Source organism: Wasmannia auropunctata, unplaced genomic scaffold (assembly GCF_000956235.1).
Source record: "Wasmannia auropunctata unplaced genomic scaffold, wasmannia.A_1.0 LD336000.1, whole genome shotgun sequence".
NCBI classification, from domain to species: Eukaryota; Metazoa; Arthropoda; class Insecta; order Hymenoptera; family Formicidae; genus Wasmannia; species Wasmannia auropunctata.
Window position 1 is genome coordinate 4425983 of NW_012026890.1, and position 9679 is coordinate 4435661.

Consider the following 9679-nt stretch of genomic DNA (forward strand, 5'->3'; position numbering starts at 1 on the left):
GAGAGAGAGAGAAAGAGAGAGATTCTGAATACAAGCAAGAAGAATAGATCTTATGTATGTATCATTTTTAATCTCAAATTTGCAAAATTCCGAGTATATCTTAAGTTGCATAAAGCTTTTGTGAAACAATTTTGAATATAACTCTATTACGTATACTTTCTTCGTAAAATTTGTAGTTTTAATAATAATTTTGGAGGTTAATTGCATTTTATATATCACACAAATCATGCTTTCTGAGTAAATTGTTAGTTAAAAACATATATATATATATATATATATATGTATATATTCTTAGCGCATAACAATTATATAAAACAGTTAGTTGCGTAAAAACTCAGGAAACAAGTACAACATAGATCAAAACTCACCAAATCTGTGAACACCGAACTCTTGCAACAGAAGCTACAGCAGCCACGTCCACGCCCGCCTTGAATAATAAAATAACTGGTTCAGCGGGAATTATGAAACTCGAAACTGTAGCAAGGAAAAGGAGATATGCGCGATTTTATATGAAGAAACATACAAGAAATTATAATTTACTCGATAAATACCGATTATGATAAATTTAGCTGAAATGTAGATGTACAATAGTCGTTTATTTTTGAAAGAAATATACTGCAGGAAAGAATACGCGATGTAACATCGACCACAGTATCGGGCTAAATGTTCGTTGCCAAGCAGTGGACGAATGTGATCCCTCCTGGATCGTTTGCCTACCAAATGACAACTTCTCCGTGCTGCGCCAGCAAAGATTTGTTTCTGAGATATTTATCGACACTAGAGTAGACTTCACGTTTCTTCACGTTTTCACGTATGGGTTTTAAAAATCTAGATTATAAATATACTCATTCATAAGAATTTCAATTCTAGATAAAAATTAAATAATATTTATTATTTTATCTAAATAATTATTAATAATTAATAACAAATATTTTTGCACTTAAATTTTTTTAAATATATTTTTCAGTCCATTTCCACGCCCAGCCTTAACTTTTCAAGAATTTAAATGTACCGTTGTAAAGTGTACCGTTAAAACCGTAAAATTTTTATTTGCAACATTTTTTTAATATTTTTAACAGTTAAATTCATATATTTATTTAAACAGAAAAGACCGATTTTTTTCAAAAGAGAATTTAAAACCCTTAATGTGTGACAACGCACTTATAATTAAAAGTAGACATTTCTTATTTTTCTATATGTTAACATATTTAAAGTTTATTAAAATCAAAAGGGTAAATACTTGTTTATGTTCGTTTGTAAGATATTCAGAGACGTTTCAATATTCTACATTAGATGATCAAAAAATTTCTTATGTATCAACATAATTATGAAACATATATCATACGTTTATATATTTAACGAGAAACGATTTGATCATATATTTAATAATTTACATTTAACAAGGATTGATATATTATAAATTATTAAATATATAATGTATAATGTAGCGAGAGAGAGAGAGTAAAGACTAAATTTTTATATAGAATACTTTTTAAATTTCTGCATTCGGCACCTATGAGTTTCTTCGTCCAAAAATCCTTTTCGGATAAAGTCGAAAAAAAAGTTAGATAGTTATCTACCTGGACTCAACAGGTCCTTCGGCTGGGCTTTTATAAATCAAGTCATCTGCTTTATCGAAATGTTTGTGCGCGTAATTTGATTATTTGAAAAAGATCTCGGGACTAATTGGGCACGCGCGTGCCCTGATATTCTGAGAGTGAAACTCTACATTCAATTAAAAATATTGCGTCTTTCCATATCCATATTTACCGTGAGTAAATAAAAACTTCACGTAACCAACCAGTTCCTCGTAAGTCGCGTTTATAGTCATGAGAGAACGTTATGAATGTATTCCTAATATCTCTGCACACATAGACGCACACAAAACTACCAACGACCCGTTGCCCTTACACACACACGACTGGCCTTCTCGGCTCACCTTACGAGTACCTGTAAGTATGTGCACTCGCCTCCGCTCACGTGAGAGCTATCGCTCGTGTTCACCAATCACGTGCGAGTTTGTACGTCGATTGCGCCTCAGCGGATCGAATTTAATTAAAGTAAAGGGGGGGGGAGGGGAGGAGAATAAAAAAAAAGAGAAGAGGAAGAGCTCAATTTTCTATCGCTCTACTGACCGCCTGAAGAAGGCTAGCAGAGACGTTTCAGAATTTCAACCGCCTCGACCTTTCAAAAGATTCGAAAAAGGTTGAATCTTTTATTAACCAGGATACGATGGGTGCTTTCCATTGTCTATATGACACAAGTCGACACAAACTACTTACAGTCCTTCTATTCTTTTTTTCTTAACATTTAGTGAGTAACAAAGATAAAACTTACTTGTGTCGGCTTGTGTCTCTAAAAGCCATTCATGGAAAGCACCTTACAACAGGAAAGGAGGAAGGAAGATCCTAAGATTAGACTATTGTCGTTGTCAAAGATTATTTGTCATGTCAGAGAATAAAAAGTAAAAAGGGTCCTGTTTGGGGGTTCCAGTCATTCACAGCGATCGATGAATAGAGTTTTTCCAAACGTTGTGAATGGTCATTTGTCATATAACACATTTTCCAAATATTTATGTTAATTTGCTACAGGAAAGAATTTACAAAAAAATTTCTGAAGACTCAATTTCGAAGACTTGCTGTTAATCGAAATATATCATATCGACAATATATCGTAGCGACAAAATAGATGCTTTTATATGCAAAAATGTTGAAAATATACAAAAATATTCTATTTCAAAAAGTTAATAAGAATATTTTGTTTCATTTTTGTTATACATTTTTATTTTGCAAAACTGAATCAAATACAATCTACTTACTATTACTATTTTAAAAATTAAGAATTATAGTTTCTATCTTTCTTTTCTTTTAATCTTGGTTTAAGATTTAAAACTTACAATGGATAGTAATAACTTTTCTTTTGAAGTGCGTTGATATGAAAAACGCATCTTCATATCGTTCTAAAGTGCGATGAGCGACTGATCGGTGAACGCGCAAGTTCTTGGCGCGTGCAGAATCCACTTACGCACTACAGATAAATCACGCGTTCGCGCAACAAAGGTACGCTATGCGAAGAGGCTGCTACGCATGCGAAGCCGTATAGCCACCGGACGATAGCATATGACAGACGCGCCACTTTCCCCCTGCCGTAAAACGAACTGGATTGTACGGAGGAGGAAAAGAGGAGCAGGAGGAGCGAGGGAAGATGACGTGAAGAAGAGACGCGCGCGTGGAGAGAGGCCCAAAACGTGATCGACCGTGCACGTTGCACGCGGTAATCGAAACGTACTCCCGGGGCTCACCTACGACGACGGATCGCACGCATTCGGAAAACGTGAGGCACGTTGATGATAATTACGCGAACTCACCGCGCAATTATCAGCGATCGCCGGCGATACCCGACCTCTCGCCGTCAAGATTTCTCGGAAGCACGCGCTTATATCCGTCACAATGCTCGCGTGACCGCGTATCCTGGTCTTCTGCCCGATAATACACGCGTGCAGCCAAAACACTGTGTTAACTCGCCGAAGAATTAATGATTTAATTTTCGATTTCCCAGATACGCGCGCTGGAAAGATCCATCTATAGAGTCTATGCGTCAAATCCAATAATTACGTCTCATTAGGAGATAGAATCTCGTAATATAAGTGAAAAATATAATAGAAGAAAAAAATATTGACGCTTTCAGAGACGAAAAAATTTTCATTTAAAAAAGTAATCAATTAAACGATTAATAATTTTTTATGTCCGATTAATCTGCAATTTCTTTTAAAGATCAAAATTTAAAAATCTGCGATTGCGAGTAATTGTTTCAATCAACGCTTTCGTTGATTATAAATTCAGCACATCAAGAAAAAAAAAATAACGTTGAACATTCAAAGTTTTCTGAAAGAAAGGAATACTGCCAAAGAAATCGTTTTCTGCCCTAGAAATTAATTCGCGATCATTGTCTCAACGAGAACGCATCTCGGCTGCTTCCAAAGAGATTGTAGAACTCGCGATCGATAACTCACGACGTGATAGCGCGATCACGAGAGGTAGAGAGGAAGAGAACGAAGGGCGGACGTCGACTCGTTAATCGGCTCCTGCACGGGCCTCGGTGAATAAGGCGAATGGTCACTGATGAGAGATCGGTAGCTCCCCGCGATGGACCCCCGCGCGACTCCCTCTCCTTTCTTCCGCGAGACCTCCTTGCACCGTGCCGGGTTCTGGTATGCACCGTCGACCGCGGAACAGAGTATAAATGCAACCGCCGCTATCTGACGGAACGTGCAACGACCGACAAAGGTCACTCGCGACGTTAAATCTGCATATCGTTTCTCGCGCCTCTCCGCCCCGCGCGCGTGTCTCGTTCATTCTCCTTCGGCGCGCTGAATCGGCCAGGTAAGGAACGCGCCGACTAGGATTGCACGATCGCACGGGCGAGGTGGATGCGACCGCGATCGATTCGATATCGAAACGGGAGAGATTCCTGCGAGGCGCCAGGAAGGCGGTTCCACGATTGACGATTTTCGTGCGGTACCGTACGATCGAGCGAAAGTAACGCGAGTATATTCTCGACCGCCGTGTAGAAAACCGGTTTAACTTTTGGCATACGTTGAAAACCAATTTCAATTTGATTAATCTGAAAACGTGGAAAACAGTCAAATTTATAAAAAATTAGCTTTATTAAAGAATCCCGCATACAGCTTATGAGAAATTGTCTCACGGTAGAATTCGTCAAAACTTTTAGATTTTATAGTTTTAGGATACCAATCAAAAATCTTAATTTGGGAACGATCTCCAAGAATTACAGTTTAATCTACAAAAAGAGTTCAAAGTTCATTATTTTCTTAATTTTAATGCGGAAATTATCATCTTTGTTGCTTTTTGCGAGTTTCAACAAGTAAAACACCTCTGCAGAATTTATCACGTAGAGGTGTCTGCAATTAAAATCCCATCAAGACCTTTCCAAGAATCTATCTATAGAGTCGGCATTAAATCCAATGATTACATTTTGTTAAAAAATATCTTATACCCTCCTAATTGATTACATCTCATTAGGAGATATAATCTCGTAATATAAAAGAAAAATATAACAGAAGAAAAAAATACTAACGCTTTCAAACAGATAGAAAAGTTTTTATTTAAAAAATTGATAATTTTTTAAAATAACTAGTTAAAATTAAAAGTTGAGTCATTTGAAAATAACTATTAAGTTACGAGTTATTAATTTTTTAACTTTATTAAATAACGTTTTAGTTACTATTCAACTCTGATTCTATAAATAAGTAGTTAGGAAAATCTGAATGGGATTTGAATTGCAGATACCTTTATTCTCCCAAAGAATAAGCAACGTCATTCTGAATATTTTTTTTCATTGTACGGCCCATGAAATTCCCAATTGGGGAGTCACTCTTTGGAATTTTGTAATTACTACTTTCGTGGAATTCTGGTCAAAAACTTCAATGGTTGCAGTCAGGTATAAAATCCCAAGATTTGAACGAATGTCCAGGAGAAAAATTTCCATATACAGAAACCTTTGCAATAATAATTATAATTCTCTTTTTATGTTTGTTGCTCTCTTTTCCCAATCTTTTTTTCCTCTCTTTTTTTACAAAATTTCATATTTATAGAATACTCTTTCCTACTCGTGAAAATTTAGGGTAACATAATCGATTTGCGAATATTTCTTTTTAATGATTGGATGCCCGACGTGATGAGAGAACAAGCAAAGAGGAAGAAAACGGAGCATAAGAGTTCATCGTCTCGTCTAATGCGGCTGATAACCTCGCCTAAATCCGGTCGTCGTACCTGGGTAGAGAGACAGAGGAGAGGGATGACGGATAAAAGAAAGAGAATGGTGCAGAGCGAAATAGAGGAGAGAAGGGACGAGGCAACCGATCGTTTCGAAATTCCGACGCAGATTATCGCACCGCCGCCGATCACGGCAGATAAATTGTAGAGCTCAATAGAATTAATCGCGGTGATCGATGTGCTCCAGATAATGGCTACCCGCGTTAAGAGATCGTTAAGCCGCGCCGCCGAGTCGTTGAACCACTTTGAGTAATCGATGGTTTCATCCTCCTCGCATTCAGTCTGATTTTCGCGAAACCAAGATGTAAGGTGTCGTCTATTATAAATTTATTACATTCTTTTGTCTATGTATTGTACTTGTTGGAAAGTACATTTATATGAACAAATATTGAAAATGAATTATCACGAATTTAAAAAATGTCTGTTTATTTGGCAAAGTTAGTTATATAGCTATAACAAAGTTGCATATTCGGAATCCGATATTCTTAGAGAATATTTTTTACGTATTTAATTAAAGCAAAATGCGCGCAAATAGTACTGGATTACTTCACCTTTTTTTTTAAATGAAAGAATCTCATAATTCCTAGAGAAAACCTATTTTTTCGTCTTACGAATTACATTTCTCTTAACATATCTCTCTTTTCTCGTAATTCTTCCTCATTGTCTTAATATTATCGACCTTTTAGATTCATCTTTTTTCAAGTTTCACTTTTCCATTGAACGGTTTTTGTGAAATAAATTGCCAGATCTTCCTTAAAAAAAAAAAAAAGAAGAATCAGACACTGCCACTTACCATTCCTGAAACGTCCATTCTGAACGTTTTTGCAAAAGCATAAAGTGCCACCAGATAGGTCTTCAGTGGAGGTCCGCCCGACCCTACCCTTTTGGAAACTATGACCGTTATTTACGACCTCCAGCTTCTTTTATTCTTATAATCTTCGACTCCCCTGAAGCATCGGCGCATAACTACCACCACCTATCGCATAAGCATAAGCGGATTCTTTTGCACTGAGACGGCGGCAGCGGCAACGGCGGGCGGCAGCGGCGGCGGCGGCGGCGGCGGCGGCGGGGCGGCGGCGACGGTAGACATCGGACAGCCATCTAGATATCGTCTGCAGCGTGCATTGAACGCAGGGGGAATGCACTGACTGCAGAATGAAAGCGAGGGTACCAACCCCGGTGTTCTCTCGGTCGGCCCCAGGGCTGCAATCGTCACGGTGATCGATTGTACGTGGTCGAGGACCCCGGCGCACCTTTCTCCGTAATCCGTGAAGGACGTCATTTGCAGATCCCGTCACGATTCACGGATCCGAGTGCGGGTGTACCCCACAACGTCAATCAACGTGGAGATCTGAAGGCGACTCGAACGGACGGGCAATCGTAATACGGATTTTAATACGCGGATCGTAATACGGTTGTCTCGAAGCGGCGTGGAGAACATTCGCTAAATCCGGGCCTGCAAGACAGTACAAGCACCCGGGGTATGAAACAATTTTTCTTTCGACTTAAGGACGACTACTTCGGGTTCGATGAAACGAATTTTTCCACGACGACTGCCCGTGCGCGTGAGGCAGCGGGCGGTAAGCAAAGGAGGTGGTGGAGCAAGCGTCGTGGTGGCGCGATAGGTTTTTGTTCCGTTCCTACTTTTGCTCGAAAGAGAATAGTGAACTCTGGGGTGCATCGATCTCAAAGGCATGACTCCCGACGCGCCGATGTTCACCATGTTCACCGCGTTGTTCTCCTTTCTCCTTTCCATTCCCCCTTCTTTCTTCAACGACCTCATAATCAAATGCATCCCATTCTTGCTCTCTCTCCTTTGTGTGTCTTGTGAGCCGAACGCATACCTGCAAAGTAATTTTAATATCTGCTAAAGCAGATTTTCTATTTTAAACGTTTTAAGCGGGTCTGTTTGAAGTTCCGACCATTTTTAACGTTTTAATGAATGAAAGATGACATCCGCTCCTGTCCCTCCATCCTGTACATCCAGAGTCTTGACGTGCGTCTTTCAATTTGGAAGATCAAATTATGTAAAGAAATTTAATTTAGTAGTAAATTAGTTAAAAATCGGATAAATCTTCCTCAAACATTATTTAAAACATTTTTTAACATTAATTATGATTTAATCAATAATATTAGTAATTACGGATAATAATGATATTGAGACATAATATTGATATGAATTATTAATAATTATTAAAGATATTAATAAAAAAAATATTAACAAAAATTATTAATAAGTATTAAAGAATTTGTGAAGCATAAATGTATAATCAATTAACGTTTGTTAAATCCTTGCTATTATGTTTTCAATTTACGTTCTAGAAAGGAAGGCATAATCGCGCTCTCCTCTCGAAGGCTTGCGTATCTCTAAAACATTATAAAATGATTATTTTTAAGAAGGAAGATCGGTGATAGGTTCCAGCACATACACAGAACAAGTCTGTGTGATCTCGACACATTATAGTATAAGTATAGTACTACAGGAAATATTGATAATTTATAGTGCTGAGACAGCGTTCTAATAAACAATAAAGTATCTAAACGTATAACATTAAACTGCTTAATCGCTTAATTATCGGTACTTAATTATCACTATCGTGACACATTCCAGTGTCTTGTACAATTCAGAAGCAATCTACTTGAATATTTCAAAGTACCATCAGGTATATCATAATTCATCTTTAAAATTACAACAATTTGATATTATATTAAACAAGGACAATTAGGCTAAACAACATATTTTTTAAATTGATAGAATAATTTTTGTTGATATCAATTTTTTGCTTTTTAGCTATCTACACCGAGAAAAAAAAGTTGTTAAAATAACTAAATGCGTTTTGTTGACAGTTTTTCTTTGATTCAATTATATATGTTTTTGAATTAAACATACATCAATAACATGATATTTTTGTGAAATAACAAGTATTTTGTTGAATTAACAAATGTTTGCTTGACAGCCCGTGACCGCCGCATTTAGTTGAATATGAACAAATATTTTTTTAAATCAACAATTTTTTTTCTCATTGCACATGTATACGAAATGGCTATATATGTGAAATCTGGCATGCCAAAAGCGGCGGCAGCGTTTATCCCTGATGCGTGCACGTGCACCAATCGTAACGCCACGTTTTTGCAAGTAACGAAGAAAGTACCGGCCGCGAAGAAGATTCAATTATCTTGCCATTGTTCCTCCTTTTGCTTAGCGTATCGGCGCGCGGCGGTGTCTATTTATACCCTGGGATCCTGCATCCTTTTTTACGAGACCCCGAGATAGGTGCTCGAGGCAACTAATGATCCCGGCAGCGGCTACAAGGAACGTGCATACCAGCCTATCTGCCTGTTCCTTGTAAACCCTGCACCAGGTATCGACCTACGGGGGCAACGAACAACCGGGGTCATTGGCTGGATCCAGTTATCAAGGTTGGGGTCCTTTTCCTTCGGTAGCCGAGAGATCCGAGATTTCTCCTCGGCACGGATCGACGAACTTTCCAAGCTCACCTGCAGTGCACCACCACATCTACGCAACCCCCCTTGAAATTGCATTGTCGCCTCCGGCCGATTAATTCTGTAGGATTGGGAAACGTTAAATCGCGTAGTAACGCGCTTTATATCGCGAGGAAGAAATCGTATATTATCGTATTATGTGACAATGAGAATTTCGACAACTCTCTTCTCGAAGATTCTCGAAGGTTCCGTTGCGATTGATTGGGAAGATCGTCGCGAGTTCACGTAGCTGTTACGATCGTTTGGTCAATATAATTACAATTTTACATCAAGTTTTGATAATTTTGCATTGTTAAAAATTGCGATCTGCAATTATCATTGAGATAGGGCAGGCAAATTATAGAGTCTTTTGAAAATGCTGTATTCGCGATATAGGTGCA

General features: G+C 38.0%; 1 protein-coding gene across 1 annotated transcript in view; it reads right to left on the bottom strand.

The window, feature by feature from the left end:
* The window catches only part of LOC105453412 (cytochrome P450 306a1), an 18395-nt gene extending 17758 nt beyond the window's left edge, over window positions 1–637 (bottom strand). Inside the window, exons 1-2 of the mRNA XM_011695353.1 lie at window positions 552–637; window positions 369–427 (exon numbers count right to left, since the gene is read on the bottom strand). The gene's annotated coding sequence lies outside the window, so the exon portion shown is untranslated. The remainder of the gene's footprint in view (window positions 1–368; window positions 428–551) is intronic.
* Window positions 638–9679: the final 9042 nt, after the last annotated feature.